The sequence below is a fragment of the Pleurodeles waltl genome, chromosome 12, assembly GCF_031143425.1.
Source record: "Pleurodeles waltl isolate 20211129_DDA chromosome 12, aPleWal1.hap1.20221129, whole genome shotgun sequence".
Classification (NCBI taxonomy): Eukaryota; Metazoa; Chordata; class Amphibia; order Caudata; family Salamandridae; genus Pleurodeles; species Pleurodeles waltl.
The window spans coordinates 539,269,322-539,288,791 of NC_090451.1; the positions used below are offsets into that span (position 1 = coordinate 539,269,322).

At 43.8% G+C, this 19,470-nt stretch overlaps 1 protein-coding gene across 1 annotated transcript in view; it reads right to left on the bottom strand.

Moving 5' to 3' along the window:
- The window catches only part of GFOD2 (Gfo/Idh/MocA-like oxidoreductase domain containing 2), a 177,584-nt gene extending 174,283 nt beyond the window's left edge, over positions 1-3,301 (bottom strand). Inside the window, exon 1 of the mRNA XM_069217565.1 lies at positions 2,927-3,301. The gene's annotated coding sequence lies outside the window, so the exon portion shown is untranslated. The remainder of the gene's footprint in view (positions 1-2,926) is intronic.
- Positions 3,302-19,470: the final 16,169 nt, after the last annotated feature.

Genomic DNA, 19,470 nt, shown 5'->3' on the forward strand with positions numbered 1-19,470 from the left:
GAAAATCATTAACAGATACCTCAATGACCACTCAGTCTGGTTTCAGACCCAACCATGGCACGGAAACTGCCCCCATCACCATCACAGCTGATATCTGCACTACTCTGGACAGAGGAGACACAGTGGCCTTTGTCCTCCTGGATCTCTCCATAGAATTTGACAAGTCTTTCATCCTATCCTCATCCAACGCCTACACAACATCAGTATCCCAGGACACACACTCAAAGGTATTTGACTAGGTCCTTCCAGTCAGGAAGGAGACGTCAGACTGGCACCGTACATCAGATGCCCACAGCCTCATCTGAGAAGTTCTGCAAGGACCCTCCCTGAGCCCGACACTCCTTAATGTATACATGATCCCTCTGTCAGCATCATCCACTCTCATACCATCAATATCCTCTACTACGCTAACGGCACACACCTTGTTCACTCCCTCATAGACAACGCGCCTAGTATCCAGATCAAGTTCAATGCCTGCATAACTGGAATCACCCACTGGATGAAAAACAACTTTCTAAAGCTGAACACTGACAAAACCGAAATTGTGATCTTCAAGAATAACACTTCACAGAGGACTCCACCTCGTGGACAACAGAGCTAGGACCAACACCCAACCCCACCACCCATGGCAAGAACCTTGGGCTCATCACTGACAGCAAACTCGACAAGACCACCTAAGTCAATGCCTCATACTTCCATACACTGACTATGTGTGGAAAGATTTTCAGACGGCTCCCAATCAGCACCCGGAAAACCATCACGCATGCCCTGGTCACAAGCATGCTGGACTAGGTGAACACCCTCTATGCCGGGATTAACATGAAACTCACCAAAAGGCTGCAAATTATTCAGCTCGTAAACTCCCTCACCACACTCATGTCAAATCACACCTAAAGGAGCTCCACTGGCTCACCTTTCAAAAACAAGCATAAATCAAACTGCTCACCCACTTTTTCAATGCACTATATAACTCTGGCCAAGCATACCCAAACAATTGCATCTGCTTTCACAACTTTTCAGACACCTCCGCTCGTCTGGATTCCTACTTGCACATGTCACAAGCATATGGAAAACCAGATCCAGTGGCCAAGCCTTTTCCTACATCGCTCTTAAAGTGTGGAACAACTTGGCTCTATAAATAAGAACCTCCTCCTCACTTCTTGAATTCGGAAGAAGCTAAAGACCTGGCTTTTTGAGTAGTCCCACTAAACCCTAGATGTGGCTAGACTCACAACTGCTCAGTGCCAAGATACCCTCACAGGTGAAAGTGCACTCTATAAATCTCCACATCATAATATAACCCGGCAATATAAGCATACCTTCAAGTATACTCTACAATTTACAGTCCAGAAACATGGCACAATTCAACAAACACACTGAATTCTATATCCAGATGAGCTGATAAGGCCTGACCTGTAGTTAGCCTGAATATTATATAGTACTGTCAATTCATATATAATCCTTCTGTTCTACAGTAATACTAATACCATAACACTCAGAAGTTGGCAGATAGCTATAGCTTAATCTTCTTGCACTTACACAAGACATATAGGCTGAGGGTCTTGTCCATCAACCAGTACAGTACCAGCCCATAAACTAGTCATCACCAACTGAACAGGCAAGGCATAATTCAATAGATGGGTAAAGTACTGCTGGTGAATTAGAAAACTCTAATCTAGTCCACCACATCAGCTACCAACTAGCTACACACTAAGATCACTTATTTACTTCTCACAGGTAAATTCATATATGAGAGGATAGTAACAAAGCCCATCCGAGCAGGTCTCCCCATCACTTCTTTCTCCTACCATAGCTGTTCAGGACCAAAACCTTTAAACAAATTATCAGGTTGGACAACCCAATGCAGTAACCTGCTACGTAGGCTATGATCATAAAAAAACACCATAAATGGGCCTGCTGAGCTGCCCAAATGCTGCCAGCTTATTAAAAATAATAATGAACTATGCATCTATCTCACACACCTCGTCATTAACACACTGCATCCCATAACACAATAACCGCATCTCAGAGGTCATCACCGATGGCTTGTAAACACTTCCCACACAGAATCAAAAAACAAAGACAATTAACTTACAACCACACACCCTACATGGCCTAGCTTGCTTATCATGTTGGCAAAACTAGTACCCCACAAAGGGTTGGTACGCCCTAGATAAATGCTGCAATACAATAAAGGTTGTACGTTTTTTTAAAAGGTGTTGTTGAGCGGATGTCGGAGGCAGATATGTAAGCAATGATATGATTCAGTTATTGATTCACTGGTCAAGAGACCCAACTTCTGCTGTACTTGACGAAGGGGTGCTGCTCCTGCTAAGCTGGTGACAGAGTGAGGCTATCGGGATGCTATAGAGAATTATATACTGACGAATTTAGCTGTGTCTAGAAACAAGTGGTGAGAAAAGATGTTAAGAATCAAGTGATCTATAACTGTATTGGTGAACTAGTCCTAAAGGAAGGTGTTGGTGAACAGAAATAAGGAGGACAGATGTGGAACTTGCGAGACGCATAAAGTTGGCAAGTTGGTGCCTGGGCAGAGGTCAGAGAACAGGGGTACAGCGTAAAGGTTGGAATTCTGAAGAAAGAATGAAAGTGTTTCTGCCGGGTGGTCGATGCCGGCGAGGGGACCAGAAGGAATCTGCAGAGACGGCAGCGGGTGGTGTAGGGTAGAGGATGGAAAGGGGCAGTAGGTTACCGAGTTAGTAATGTAGAGGGAAAGTATGAATGATGCCAGGATACTCATGTCTTGAGAGGAGAAGCATGGTGACTAAGGTCAAGGAAGAAGGTGTGGGAAAAATGTTGATTTCGGGGGAGAAGTTGCCGAGAGGCTGATGTCCAGCGGCAAAGATTGAAGTGTCTGACGTTTGAGGAGGTGCTGTGAGTCGCATGAGTGGTAGGGAAACCTTACCTCTCTTGGTTTGAGTGCCATCGAAAGGCTCTCGGTCCAGTCTCATCTTCGGTTCTCTGGGTCCGGAAGCCCAGGCTCTCGCACCGCCCTCTGCCAATATCCCGGGCGTCTCCCTGGAATGTCACCACTGAGCTACAACCCCGAGACGGGGGAGGAGTCCTCTCTGTGTGACAGCACTTGCCCCTGGGAGGAGCTTCCCGTTCTCCTATTCCTCCGATGCTATCTGTTATCGAGTGGGTCTTAGTCGAATCACGAGCGTGCAGACCTGCATGGAAGCGCGCGGCCCTGCCCACCCTGCGCACCTCCTCTGTAGCGGCTGCAACGGACCGGACCGCTGAACCATTTCGCTGGATCCCTGGGACTGAGGACCTTCTCTGTTTCTATGGCAGGCGTGAGGTAGTCATAGACATAGAAGAAGCACCCACGGTCAAAGTAGGGAACACCTGACGCTGTTTGATTTTGTCTCTCGCAAATATGAAGTACACACAATTGCAGTCTTTGCGACTGGAAAAACCCACGTAATAAAGGCACATTGAGTCGTAAATGCACCTGCGATTCGTAATATACACGATAAACTTGTACAAATGGATATTTTTCTGCGTTTTTAAAGTGTGATAGAAGTGCGAATTGGGATGTAAGTGTACACGCAGCAACAGCTACAAAGAGCTGTCGTGATGTTTGGCCGCTGCTAAATTTTGCCAAGCCCAGTGGCACACGTTGACTAATTCATTTACACTTTTACAGTGAACATAATAGCACTGTGAGACTTTTAGTTTGCTTTTAATATATTGAGTGGCGGCATCAAAGATGGGTTAAAAATATATATATATTCTTGAACTATTTTGTTTGCCTTTCACCTTCAGATAACTGTATATAGAATAACACATGTATTTTAAATTAATAATACATGCACGTTAAACTAATCAATGAAAGATGAGCTATTTTATGTTATGAAATCTCTAGTGGTTAATGTGATCCTAGCGCTTGTCTGAGTGTGTACACAGAAAGCCACATAATAGGTTCAGTGGGGGATTTTGACGTATTTTTAGTGTTATGAGGTCTTTGCCTTTGACAGAAAGCACTCTGCATATGTAAGTCATTGTTTTAAACTTGGTATAAGCAGGGTCACTGGATTTTGGGGTAGGAGTGGGCCAAATTATGCAGCAGGGTTTAGTAAATTATGCAGCAAAAAAAGGCAAATTATATGGCATAACGCGTCACATTTTGGCATACTATTACTTCATCATTTTTAAACTTGGTAACACTATTTTGGCATTTGTTGCACCCCATTATACCAGTGTAATACCCAAATACAGCGATAAGCAACAAAAAGGTTACCGGTCCATCTTTGCAAAGGGCCTTCCACTTTGCGGCAACATGTGTTGCTGCGTTTATAGCAACTTTAGAATTGTTTGAGCTACAAACAAGATTTTTTTTGTGAAACTCTGCAGATTAAGCAGCAGAAGATGGATTATGTGACAAATTTGGCAAATATATAATTAGGCAAAAGTCACATAATTCCAGTGGCCCTGGGTATAAGAAGGCTGGCACAAAATGTGCAAAAGATTTTGATTTAAGACTAAAAAGTTTTTCCAAATTGTAGATTTTATAATATGCAGACTGTACCTAGAGCAATCATTTTCTTTTATAACTGCCCATTAAAAGCAGGCACTTCATAGCTCAGCGGGTCGGTCACCTTACAATACCTCTCAAAAACAATAAATTTTAGTCATCATGAAGCTTCAAATTACTCCATCAATTAAGGCCAGTGTCAGCTTCCAAGCAACCTTTTACCCAGTTGCACACTTCTACACTGCTTTCAGGTAGCAGGCACAATGATGATAAGGCTTGTTTCTTGTTTAGCTATCTGTCCCTTCCCTGACTTCACAGCACAGGAAACGCTCTCCGTTTCACATCGGCTGAGGTATCTCAAATGTCAGAAATTACAGTCCCAGGACTATTATCTTTTAATGTAAAGTAGTAGAACTGTTTTGGCAAATTACAAAATTACAGGCTTGTTATGCCTCTCAGATCCCACTCACTTTGAACTCTGCACAGGATACAAAAAAAGCCCAATGACACCAGCAGTACACAACAAACACATTTACTCACGAATATCAACGAATAGCTAACATCAGAGGTCAGGTTGAAGCATCAGCTTGCATATAAACATTTGGGTACACCTTTAAAGAGATTCGAAGAAAAAAAAAAACCTTTGGAAATTAAATTTCATAATTACCTTACTTTGGAGTGGAGGAAATTTTAAGCAGGAGAATGCGAAAATAATACAACTGTAAGGTGAAACAAGCATTGGCAAAGTCAATAGGTCTCACCTACAAAAAAGCTATTGGCTTTGTCAATGTCTTTTAGCCATTTTGTACAGTAGCACGGCTGCTGAGCAGTGTGGCTGAAAGTTAGAGGGGAAAAAAGGACTATGATGTGGCACTGTCTGTGTCATAGCACCTTTTTTCCAGCGGGACAAAAGAGGGCAAGTAACAATGCAGGAGGAGGTGGTAGGCTGGGAGAGGCGGCAAGCAACAACGCAGGAGGGTGTGAAAGTAGGAGAAAAGGATGGGACAAGCAACAAGAACGTGGAAGGGGGCAAGAGAGATGAGACAAGAGGCAATAATGCATATAGGGGTTAGAATGGACAGGGCGAGCAACAACATTGCGAGGGGGCGGGTCAAGCAACAAAAATGCAAAAGGGAGTGGGAAAGCAACAACACAGGAGTAGAGGGTGGGACGTGAAACGCAACAACACATGAGGGGGCAAGCAACGGGACGGCAGGAGGCAAGCAACAATGTGGAGTTGGGCAGAAGGGAGATGGCCTGAAAACACATGCACCCCTATGAAGTGCTCAATTAAAAGAAAAAATAAGCTCTGAAAGCTGAAGTTGAGGAAGAACACTGGACAAGGAAGCAGTACTTGGGCCATGCTCCAGAAAAGGGACAAAAACACAAGCATGAAGTGAAGCTGGCACACGCTGACCAAAGAGAAGCAAGGAAATGAGAGTGACGAGATAGCCAACTAATGGTAAGCAACACAAGGGTTCTAAGCTCCTGTAAGCAAACAAAATGTCGTGCAAGTGACACAATACGTAGGTAGTGTCTGAGGTGAGACATAAAAATCAAGATTGGACAGCCAGTATAGAGCGTGTCAACATGCATCCATTAGAACAAAATGAATAACATTACTCACATCTGAAAAATAAAACTATTGCAAATAAAAAAGTAACTGCAATGCTATATTGCATTATGCGGGGATCACACGGTGCTTGGGATCTAGTGCTGCATGTAAGATGGAAACAGTGTCAGTTCGTGGACTGGCAGCAGGGGTGGCCTGATCAAGGTAACCTTACCCGAATGTCAGGGTGGGGTAGGAGTTTAATATGTCAACCAACAGAGGTGGAGCTAACACTTCAAGAAGTCAGAGCTATCCTTAGAGCCAATACACAAAAATAGAGAACAATGTTTATTAGGCTACTGAGAGTTTTAAAAAGGTTAATGAGTGTTTTAACTACTAAAAAAGCAGATTCTACATAATTCAATACAAAGTACTTTAGAACAAGTTTCCTCACAGTTGTTTCAGGACAACAGCCATTTTTGCCATTGCTCCAAAAATTCCTTCAGTGAAATGACAATCAGGGCATGAAACAATTTTAATTCCATCTTCAGAAAGGCTCTTCTGTCTGACTGTTGATTAAAGGTACGTTTTCAGTCTATCCATATGTTTGTGTGAGGCTTCTCACATATGCAGGTCTCAGAATATTGAGTTTACTGATTATCACCATTGATTTGGCATGTCTGAGTGGCTAGTGAAGGGAATGATTCCTAATGCATCTTCCATTCCTCTTGCAATCAAATAAGTGAATGCCGATCATTTTGCAATATTGCCACCCGTTACTTAATCTGCCAGGAATCTGCCCTGTCCTAATTAAAAAAATAAATAGTAAAATAGCATACCACATGGAGCATTTTCATATGAGATGAGGGAGCTGCATCCATGCAAAAAGCCACTTTGCCTTAAGAACTGCCAAAAAAGGTTCTTACCTTGCAACAAACTGTGTTCTAGTACACAAAGAATACAAGTATTTTGTTCATCTCCTGAACACATAGAATGTGTATCTGATGGACAATGTCCTGTAAAGAGGTCACTCTAGCAGAAAAAAAACATGCCTCTTAATTGCATATGCTATAAATAAAAACAACACATGCTTCTTTCAGTTCTGGTCTGAATCCCCCAGCACATAAAGTGTCAATTCCACTAAAATATCAATGTTGTAATTACATTCTGCAAGGGCAATGGGCATTATAAACTGCACATTTGTTTACATTCAGTTAGGATGAATGAATATAATCGCTATAATGGTTGTTGCTAAATCTCTATAATAATTAAAGCAATTGGCCTGGCTTGGGTAGCGAAAGGGACACACCCTTGAATGGGGCTCAAGAGAGACACCAGGCAGACAACATGGTTACTTGTTTGTATTGTGACACTGGAATAAGTAATGCACAGAGTAGTATTTTTATTGTGCAATGGTTTTGCAGTGACAACCTATTATACACAATATCAGACTTAAAACACCTAGTACTTTTGAGAGACCCAGGCTTAGTTTGACTGCAGAATATGTTTTCTCAAGCATTTTGCTGCCAAACTATACTAGTGTGTAAAGGCAGGACAATACAGCATACTCTCTGCACAGGTAGAATGCTTGTGTACTTTCTCTGTATAGACACCATCCCAGAGAAAAAACACAGTAGCCAAAACTGAAAACAAATTTTACATCTGTCTAACCACTCTGACAATTTAATCATGGAGGCTTTTTGAATTAGGCAGAGAATTATGACTCTGGTTAGATAAGTTATATGTTCATGCTTCACATAATGGAGCTATCTCTCAGTCTACTAATAGGTAATTCACCAGACACCTAAGCTATCCCTCAATTTACAGTACTCCATCACCAAGGTTCAGAGCCATAACCCATCATTTCTGCTAGATTTCTTCTAAAACTGCTACCAGCCCTGCCTGTGTTTAGTTGCTGAGGGCACCCACTAAATATACTGAAGATCTAAACATGTAAGGTATGATTTGAGTTGTTACGTAAAAAGTGCAACAAATGCTCTCAGGCACCTTGGCACTGAGTTGACTAACAACACAACGAAAGATTTGAAGGTAATCAATAAAATAGATTAATTTTAAGAGCCTTCCTAAGCATAAAATGGTACTCTATTTTGCACAGGCCAAGCTAGAGTGCATTCCAAATAGCAGAAGTAGCAAAGAGAAGGAACTTTGTGACAAGTCATGCCGCCATATTCTGAACACCTTGAAGCTTTTAAATAGCTGACTCAGATAGTCCAGCACAGCAAGCATTGGCATAGTTCAAGTTAGAAATGATGATAGCATTAACAACACAAGTTTTCATATGGCACATAATAAAAACAAGATTTTTCTTCGGGATCCTCATTTGGAGGAAATAAGATGACACAGGTGGAAATATCTTCATTGTAATATTGTCTGACATCATTCAATACAGCTACATGAGTAGTCTCAGTGCCTAACCACGCTTTAAACTCATCTGGCTAGTAACTAGTAATTGACTTCTCACCAATTTTAGTGACTGCTGGCAAATGAAAGTTGGGCTGATAGATTCTGCCTGGGGGCCCAGGTCTGACTTTTCTAAAATGGGTGTGACAACCCCTTTCTCCCCCCCCCCCACTAGGAACTATGTCAGATAAAATAGATGTTAAGGCTGAAGGTAAAAACAGGTGTAACAAATTTAGGCTACTTACTGGACTGAACATCAATCTTCTGGAGAGTCCAACTTTAGGAAAGTAAGTAAGGAGGAACCCTCCTCATGAAATTGACAATCCCAAAAACGAAGTTTGTGATAACCATTGAAATATTTAATGTACTGCCATATGTAATCTGGCTGTGTGTACTTATCTTAGTAAGAGATCTGTATCTGGATGCCCCAATAATATAGAAGCGTATCCTTCTATTCACTGTCTATAGTCCGCGAGTACGTGATGTTTTCCGACGTACTCGCGGACTATAGAAAGTGATTAGAAGGATATGCATCTATATGTTTTTCACAAACTTCGTTTTTGGGATTGTCAATTTCATGATAAGGAAGTCTTGATGAAGTCAAGGGGTATTCCCGAGACGAAACACGTGTTGACTGGGACGGGAACGGAAGCAATTTTGGACACAAGAACTTTCAAGAGGAATAAAGAATACTTTGATTGAATTCATGAAGATTGTCATTGGACTCTTAAAACAATTCATACATTACGAACTATTGACGCTTACTGAATCGTAACGTGTGCCGTTCGGATTTATAGTATTGGATAACAGGAGCTGTTATCATCCTGCTTTAATTTGGGGGGATGTCCAAGTGAATGGCAATGTTTGGATAACCTTTACAGATAATTGAGGGAGAGCGCCATTTACTCAATTTAAAATCACCCCGTGAGAGTTATCATATCACATTTTACATTGAAATCTGACATGTGTTTTGGAAAGTGCCTAGCTGTGGATTTTGGTCTCTAGTTCAGCCAACACCTAGAGAAACCTACCAAACCTGTGTATTTTTGAAAACCAGACACCTAGGGGAATCTAGGATGGGGTGACTTGTGGAACACCAGGTTCTGTTATCCAGAATCCTTTGCAAACCTCAACATTTGGCAAAAAAACACCTTTTCCTCACAATTCGGTGATAGAAAGTTCTGGAATTTGAGAGAAGCCACACATTCCCTTCCACCAAGTATTCCCCCGAGTCTCCCAATAAAAATGGTACCTCACTTGTGTGGGTAGGCCTAGTGCCCACGACAGGAAATGCCACAAAACACAACATGGACATATCACATTTTCCCAAAGAAAACAGACCTGCTTTTTTACAAAGTGTGGATTTTGGCCTCTAGCTCATCCTGCACCTAGGAATACCTAGCAAACCCGGACATTTCTGAAAACTAGACACCCTAGAAGAACTCAGGATGAGGTAACTTGTGGTACTCTCACCAGGTTCTGTTACCCAGAATCCTTAGCAAACCTCAAAATTTGGCCAAAAAAACCCACTTTTTTCCTCACATTTCAGTGCTGCAAAGTTCTGGAATCTGTGGGGACCCACAAACTTCCTTCTACTCAGTGTTCCCCCAGGTCTCTCGATAAAAATGGTACCTCACTTGTGTGGGTAGGCCTAGTGCCCGCGGCAGGAAATGCCCCAAAACACTACGTGGACACATCGAAATTATCAATTACAAAACTAACTGTTTTTGCGGGGGCGCCTGCGTTTTTGGCCCTGGGCTCAGCAGCCATCTAGGGAAACCTACCAAACCCAGACATTTCTGAAAACTAGACACCCGAGGGAGTCCAGGGAGGTGTGACTTGCATGGATCCCCCAGTGTTTTCTTACCCAGAATCCTCAGCAAACCTCAAATTTAGCTAAAAAAAAAACCGCTTTTTCCACCACATTTCTGTGTGGGATCACCGAACTGGCACAAATTTCCTACCACCCAGCATTCCCCTCAGCCTCCCCATAAAAATTATATCTCACTTGTGTAGGTGGGCCAAGTGCTTGTGAAAGGGAAGAGCCAAAAACATGTCGAAATTGAGGGAGAACCAAAGCGGGTCCACAAGGGCAGTTTGAAAAAAAAACGTTTTTAGGCTGGCAAGTGGGGTAGGATTTGTATCGGGATGGATGCGACAATGTTGGGTGGCAAGGAATTTTGTGGATTCCTGCAGATTCTGGAAGGTTCCATTACAAAAATGTGGGGAAAATGTGTGATTTCAAGCAAAGTTGGTGGTTTGCAGGGCATTGTGGGTAAGAAAATGGTGCGGGTGCATGTGAAGCACACCACCCTGGACTCACCCAGATATTTAGTTTTCAGATGTGTCTAGGTCCCGTAGATTTTTCTACATGGAAGCATCCCAAAGTCGAAAAAGTGCAGCCCTCACCATTCCAAGTGGGACAATTTTAAGAGTTAGACAAACTCTCATGGCCCAAATGTAAAACCAAAACCCAAAATAATCAAATGTCCTCTTGCTTGCCGTTGGGATAAGATCTTTTAGTGCAGGGGGGAGAGGTTAAAGACTTTTACCCTCTTCAGATGGGATGAGGGCATAACATGGTTATGCCCTCATCCCATCTGAAGAGGGTAAAAGTCTTTAACCTCTCCCCCCTGCACTAAAAGATCTTATCCCAACGGTTGGTATCCACCACCCCACTATATATATATTTTTTTATTCCCTGGCATCTAGTAGGCTTTCTGACCCCCCCCGGTTGTGGAGCGGGGGTAATTGCCCCATCTGCCCACCGGTGGGCAGAACAACTTTGTCCCCATTTATTTGGGGTGGGGGTATGACCATACACCCACCCTCTTTTAAAAAAAATTAAATAATGCCTGGTCTCTGGTGGGCTTTCTGCCCCCCCTTGGGGGCAGATGGGCCTTCCATAAATAGGTCGATCTGCCCCCAAGGGGGGCAGAAATGGCCAACAGTATTGTGCCCCCATGTGGAGCAGCCCTTGCCCAAAGGGCTGCCCCGCTAAACAAAACACACACACACCAATCTTTGGTGCCTAAGTGGTTTCTGCCCCCAAGGCGGGCAGAAATGACCTAAAATAAATTTGCCCCCCACAGGGGAGCAACCCTTTCCTAAAGGGTCGTGTCCATCTGAAAGAAAAAAAAAACCTGTGCCTAATGGTTTCTGCCTCCCTAGGGGGCAGATCGACCTAATTAAAATAGGCCAATCTGCCCCCAAGGGGTGCAGAAATGACCTAAAAAAAAAGCCCCCCCTTGGGGAGCGACCCATTGCCCACGGGGCCGCTCCCAAATTCCTGGTGTCTAGTGGGCATTTCCGCAGCCCGATCACTTTATGATTGGGCTGCAGAAATGCTCAGAATGACATCAAAGGAAAAGCCTGATGTCATAAAACGGCACGGACGGGTTGAGGGTGGAAGGGGAAGCAATTCCCCTTCTATCCCTGCCCATGGGAGGGGAGTGGGAGGCACATGGGGGAGCCGTGGGCCGAGTCCCAGGACGTAAAGGTTACGTCCTCGGCACCCGAGTGGTGCAGCCAAGGGGTAACCGTTACGTCCTTGGCACCCAAGGGGTTCATTGGGAGAGCTAATATAGGAGTGACAAGCGGGGTAAGGCTTGTAATTATGCTGCATGAACCAGAATGAAACTGAAAGCGTGCAATACAATCATCAATTACCACGATCTCTTGATCTTCTTGTAGAAAAAATGCCAAATTGTCACAAACAACTTGTGAGAGAGGAATAGTCACTTTGACACAATCAATATTGTATAGATTAAAAACTGCCTCTAATAGAGCCCTTGATGAGCTGGAGCCTTAAGAAATAGAATTTAAATAAAAGAAGTCTTAATAGCAGTAAATTACACTTTGTAATGCCTGAAGAGTCGAAATGTATGCAATGCTTTCAAAGTCTGGGGTACTTGTGTGAACACACAAGCCATTTTTTGCTAAATGAAAAATTTACATACAGCGGTAGAGGGGTTGCAGCCCTGCTTCTCACCTGCTGAACTCCTAACTGCCTAAACTACCTCCAACCTGGTTGTCCACTTGTTATTTATCATCTGTATGGACCCAGTGGTGCGACGTTTTTAAGAGCAGCATCTGCATAGTGGGCTTTGATTCCGCCACGGCCCCCTCCTTGCTTCACTTTATGCGGAGGACATGCTGCTTTTCGCCTGGGACCCGATCACCAATCTCAACCCACTGATAGAGGAGGCGGTCCGCTTCGGTGTCTTTTCTGGGTCTTCCATCAGCTGGAATAAGTCAGAAATATTCCCTCTCACTGATGCCACAGTATCCTGTCAGCATTCTTACCCTTTGATTTGGAGACATGACTCTACTAAATACTTTTGTGTACATCTTCACAGGTGCAGCGCTGAAGTCATCTGGCGTAATTATGGCCCGGCAGTCGACAGGCTGGTCACTCAGGTTGAGGATGGATAACCCTGTCTCTATTCCATGCCGGGAGAGTTGCCATTATAAAAATTATTGTTCTTCCACTATTCCTGTATTTTTTTTTAACAGTCCTATTGCCTTAACCAGGCATTTTTTTGACTCTTTGTGTGACGGGAAGGCGTCCCCACATACGCGGGCCCACACTGAAGCTTCCTTTTGAATGTGGAGGTTTTGGTGTTCTGGACTTTTATCTACATTACCTAGTTGTCCAAGCGCATTTTGCCTACTATTGGTACCATCGTGATAACAGTATCCAATACCTCAGACCAGTGCGTTCACAACTCCCCCACCACTGCATCTCTTTCCGTCCTGTTGCCTAAAGGCCTGCAGAGAAATCCGGCGTAAATACAGACTCTCCCAACAACCTAATGGGCATGGACTAAACTATGCTGCTTTTTAGGCTTTGAAACCCTTATTTACCACACATCCCCCTCTCTAACAATCCATGGCTCCCACTCACATGCGAGCGACTTACTCAGCGCACTCTTACTTCCCTCCAATTTTACACAATCGGCAATTTGTTTGCAGACTCCAAGCTCCACTTGGCCACGAATGTGACCGAGGTGCACCAATCCTCAGTAAAGGATAGATTAATCTTGCATACTCTCCATGGTACACTGCCCGCTATACTGCCTACATACCCTGCAGAACCCAGAGATTTCCCCTCTTTGTCCTTTACCATTACAGCTTCTGATAATGCACATTTCATCTCCCTCCTGTATCACTTATCTCTGCAACCCCTTTTGGCCGGAAAAGTTGAGGACCTCCTGGGAGAGGGATCTGGGGTGCTCACTGCCAGACAAGATTTAGTATTACTGCGGCACACAGGTTAAAGTAGTATCCAACAACTATTGTCACAAATGACTAAACTTTAAATTCATACACCAAGCATACACCACCCCACTTGCTCTCTTTAGATTAGATCATGCACAATCCCATCTCTGTCCAAAGTGCAAGGCCGAGCAGGCCGATTTCTTACATTTGGCCTGGTCCTGTCCCGATATCTCTGCATACTGGGGAGCTACCGTCTTCACTCTCTCATGTACGGTCAACCAAGACCTTACCCCTGATCCCTTCCAGGCTCTGCTGGGTTATGTGAAAATGCTGTCAAAGTCTACTCGGTGCTTTGCCGCTATGGCACTACTGCTTTGCTAAACAGAGGATCACCTTATACTGGGGCAGTGCTGCCCGTCCTACGGAGGCAGCTTGGCTACGGGACCTCACTTATTGCAACACCACTAGCGAGCTATTTGCTTCTTTACAACCTCCAACTTCTCGCCCAAAAGATATATGGCAACCTCTAAGGACATATCTCCAAACCCTTTCGCCCGCCCCTCCTGTAGCGGATAGACACTCCCCTATCTTGGACCATTGCCCCCCAGCTCACTGATGTCCTTCAGTGCCCTACGTTGTGCTTTTGTACTGCAGCTTGCCCTGTTTTTCAATGCATCTTCATTGATCTGGTCTACTGTGTCTGATTGTAATGCTGTGTCTTTGTGTATATTGTTTGCATATTCATGCTTGATGTGCTGCCTTTGTCCTTATCTCCAAAAATCTTAAAGTTTCCCAAAAAATAACTACCTCCAGCCTGTCCTACAATGGTTTGCTATGTATAAGACCAATTTTAGTGTTTTCTTTAGCACTATGTACCACATGCTGGCAGGCTAAAGGCACAGAGAGGAAAGACAGAGGTGAAACTAAGGGCCTCAATCAAGAGTTTGGTGGAGCGGATGCACCTCCGTAACTCTGCAGTGCTTCATCTCTCCCAACTTGCTATTCCTACACTCTATTTAGTTTGCAGAAGGGCAATCTTTACACTGCTTCTCCCTGCTCTTTTGGTGTAAACCTCTAACTTGGCAGCTGATTTGCCAAGGGGCTGTCAAGTCACAAAGGGGGTTATTCCAACTTTGGAGGAAGTGGTAATCCGTCCCAAAAGTGACTGTAAAGTGACGGATATACCACCAGCCCTATTACGCGTCCATTATATCCTATGGAACTCGTAATACGGCTGGTGGTAAATCCGTCACATTTGGGACGGATTACCACCTCCTCCAAAGTTGGAATAACCCCCAAAGATGTTTGTCCACCCTATTGAGGATGAGGTTACTATCACACATTATTCCTGCTAAAGCTATTTTGGATAAGGACAAGGCATATGGAGAAAGGCACCCACACACAGGGAGAAAGCTCCTTGTATGCGAGGCCACCTGTGTTTTGTATTGAGGAAACTAAACTCCTGCTTTGAGAGTTTATTTTTTCAATACAATTAGTTTTGCACAGTGGATGCTTTATAATTAAGTGCTCTCTCAGCAAGCCTGCAATGTCTGCCCTCACAGCACAGAAATCTCAGCCAGGCAGGTGGGGATATCTAAATAGAGAATGACACCATGAGGTACCAGACACTTACAAAAACAAAGCCCCCTCAACCTCTAAATGTTTTTTGGCCAACTTTACTGGTTAAAGGGTGCATGGTTCTCAATTGTTTAAAATGTTACTAAAACAGTTCCTCAACTTTTTGTTAAAAAAAACAACCAGAACAAATAAGGCCAACCTTCAGGTGCCTCTCGCTGAAAAGGGGAGGTGATGATTTCTCCTGATCTGTGAAACTTAGGGGGAGGCAGACAGAGAAAGAAGAAACCAGCCTTCTCACCGGAGTGGCTGCTACTCAACTAAAATGTAAATGTGTGCAATTGGTTTAGCAGCAAATCTGAAGGCTGGTGGGAATCCAGCATATGGTTTTAGGTGCTAGAGGTATGTGAGGCTTCATGGTGACAAACACTTTCCTTTTGAGAGGTAATGCAGGAGTGTTTCAGCTAAGTTCTGGAGTGCAGCTTTTTAATAGAGACTTATAAAGAACACAATTGTACTAGGCACAGTGTGATTGCATATTATTACAAATATATTTTAACAACCTTGTTTTATGTTAAATGCTAAAGTAGAGTAACTAACTTTTCACACAGCTCAGCAACCAAAGTTGTTGTGCTGTGTGAAAGAGAGAGCAGAACAGCACAATATCTACTAAGATATGGCTCTGTTTTGCTGTCTTCGTCTCTGGCGCTCTGTAGGCTGCCTTGCGGCATGCATACACCCTTGCTCCCTAGTGCAAGGATGTCTTCAGACCAAAGACCTCCTTACCTTCAGGAAACTTCTCAAGACCTGGCTGTTAGAGCAGTAGCAGCACCGCCCTCCCCCTTCCCCCCCTCCTCGTCAACACCTTGAGACCCTCACGGGTGAGCAGTGCACCTTACAAATTCCTAATTGATTGATTGAAGTGTGATGGCAAGCTTACGTTTTGTACTGGAAAGAGACACTTGCAGTACAAAATTATGATTTAATACTTTCCCCACTTTGTATGTGTACTGTACAGTGCAACACTCATGCAGCACTCATCAGTGGTGTAACAAAGGACCCTGCAGCCCCCACAGTGCAGGGTTCGAGCTCCAGGGGGCCTCCTCAGCACAGTATACTGTGCACAGGCGGCAGGCTCCTGACTGGGTCCAGGGGGAGGGGTCCCACTCAAGGTACTTTGCAGGGGAGGGCTCACGTTTCGTTACACCAGTGGCACTCATGCAAAGTTGAAACAAATGTGGTGCCTTTTTAAAGTTGCTCCACAGTTAAGCCTGCTTCCAGGAGGCTAAGTTTTGGCACAATTCCTTTTCTTACAATATTAGAAGATAAGAGATTTGTGCCAAAATCCATTGATGGTTGAATGGGAACATTCATATACCATCCTTGGTAGGCACCCTTGATGCAAAGTGGCACAAAGTAGTGCGTAACACTACTTTGCATTTTGTTAGGCAACTTTCCAACACAGTCATGCTTTGCGTTGGAAAGTAAGGCTGACAACAATCTGATGCAAAGTGTTAGTAAACCTGGTCCTAAATCTCTGTACATTTTGCAGCAGCTTTATACTGCATGTAATATATTTTTTAAATATTGACTTGCATATTCACATTGCTTTTAATTGTAGGCTAGGACCCCATAGCACTAAAATACATATGCTATTATTTCCTAGTGCAACAACCAACATTTAGTTCTATGCCTGGTTTCACGCACATACATCTGCATTGATAGCATTAACTAGCTGAGCTTTCATGACAAAAACAAATGTATTTCCAGTTGATTACTTTAACACAGTTACCATATTTTTTATGCACTTCAGCCTGTAGTGCTGCCGCTAGGTTGACACTGAAACTCCATCTGCAGGGGAAAAATGGTCTACTGGAAGCTGCATCAGCCTGAGCTAAGGAAAGGAACAGAGGGATGGGCTTAAGTTCTTTTAGCCCAGTGAGCACTGTATCCCTGACTGGCAGCATGTAAGCAGCCTAGTCCCTTTTACTGTCTCAGCCTGCTGTCCCAGCCTCAGAGGTGCAAACAACATCTTCTCTGTGTGATGAGCTGCACACTACACTCCTTATTGGCTCTAACAAAACATAATCTAATGATCGCTAGTAGTTTCCTGCGAGTTATGACAATGTTAATCACAAAAAGTCTTTCAGTCTTATTGAAAGGTGAGGGCTTAGCTGTAGGTTGCACTGCTATGCCCTTGCTTGCTGTTCAATAGGTGCATCAATAGATGCATCCTGATGTTAACTTGTGCGACACATACTCTTCTGTATTCATGTTCGCAGTGCCTCTTACACTTTATTCCTAGGACTCCGGTCGTTACAGGGTGGTGCAATCTTCATGAACAGTGAAACATTTCTTGTACTGCAGCATTTATATAGCGCTTAATGCACCTAGGTCATGTTCTGAAGCACTTACCTAGTCTGCTTCACTGGCTACTGCACTGGCTTGTGCAGTATGAAATCTTGTGTAGATTTGTGTTCCTGGGGTGGCATGGCTGGATGGAAAGTGAAGGGGAGAGATCTGCTGGGATGGGCATTGTTACTATCATTCCATGTCTGAGTGTCATTGTGAGATGTACAGAAGTAGTCGTAGTATATAGATATTTGGGACCTGCAGTTGTGGAGCAGATTAAAGTCCCCCAATTGACCAGCAGTGTTTGACAGATCTGTTTAGTTACTCAGTCCCTGTTCATTTGATGATGGCTGGTAACAGCATGCAACAAACATCACTTTCTGTTCTAAAAGCTACTTCCTCTGAATAGGCTGGTGGAAAAGTGCTACAAATGTCTGAAAGATTAATCTGGACACCTGATTGTTGAGGGTAGTGCCCAGACTATATTTCACAGATTTCCCTGTGGCTGGAAGGCGGCCACATTGTTCTGGGCGCCATAAGAAATGCTGAGAACTCCTGCAGCGCAGGACACCTGATTGTTGCTGGTGGTACTCGTACTACCTTTCCCAAATCTCTATGTGGCTAGGAGGCAGCCACATTGTTCTACATGCCAGGTGGGCACATAAGAGACACAGAGAACTTGTGCGGCATGGGATGCCTGACTGTTGCTATTGTTGCTTGTGAAGCCTGGACTACCTGTCCCAAATCTCCCTGTGACTGGGAGGCAGTGACATTGTTCTACCCACCGGGTGGGCGCATAAGAGATGCTGAGAACTCCTGCAGCACGGGATGCCTGATCGTTGCTGATGAGGCCTTGACTGCCTGTCCCAGATCTCTCTGTGGCTGGAAGGCAGCTGCATTGTTCTACATGTTTGGCAGGTGTATAAGAGATGCTGAGAACTCCCGCAGTGTAGGGCATACCTAGGCGTGTGCCCAAGCAAAGACCGGGCCAAGAGCAGGACCATCCGCAGGCAGTCGAGGTTTGGCTGGGCCACCCCTCTAAAAACTGGTTCTAAGACTGTAAGTGCATTTGCATGTTTTTAGTTCTTAAATATCCTAGTTAAATTATATAGCATTGGGTCTCTACATTTTATAAATATAGGTAAAAGGAAGACTACAATGAAAAGTATCTCCAAGGATAATCTTCTTCCTAGCTCCATCTCTATCACATACTACCTCTCTGGGGCTATGAGCATGATAAATAAAGAGATTGTAAATGTGGAGGAGAGACTGGAAGCGACGCAGCATACTGTTAAAGAGGTACAGTGGAGGGGTTAAGGGGAATCCAAGCAAACCCTCCTATGGAGAAGTCTCACCCATAACCCAAGATTAATCCACGTGTATCACATGCTTTACTTTCCCCAAATGTAAACCACTCCACATCTATAGCACAGCCTCCACCGGCTAAAAGGAAAAGGGGTCACACAAAACTATCCAGGCAAACGGAGGACAATACTATGGGAGTCAACCTTGTCTCGGAGGACTGGTCTAAATTTTCAATGAAGCACAGATAGTCCTTCTCCAAGAAACATGGCTTAGTTGACACATTCACTGTTGATGGCTTTACATCCTTTTGTATAGCGGCAATCCAATCCAGTATGGGTATGGCCAAAGGGGGTTTACTTGTACTGGTTTCCACTACAGTACAGCTAAAAGTGCCAAAATACATTTTTAACATCAGTATATTACAATTGGTATCATTAAAATCTGAGGGTAACCCTAATCTTTTGATCATTTACTTAATAATATATTTGATGCTTCACAGGTTGAGGTGATAGAAGAATTGCAGAGTGACCTAGATTCCCTCCAGTTC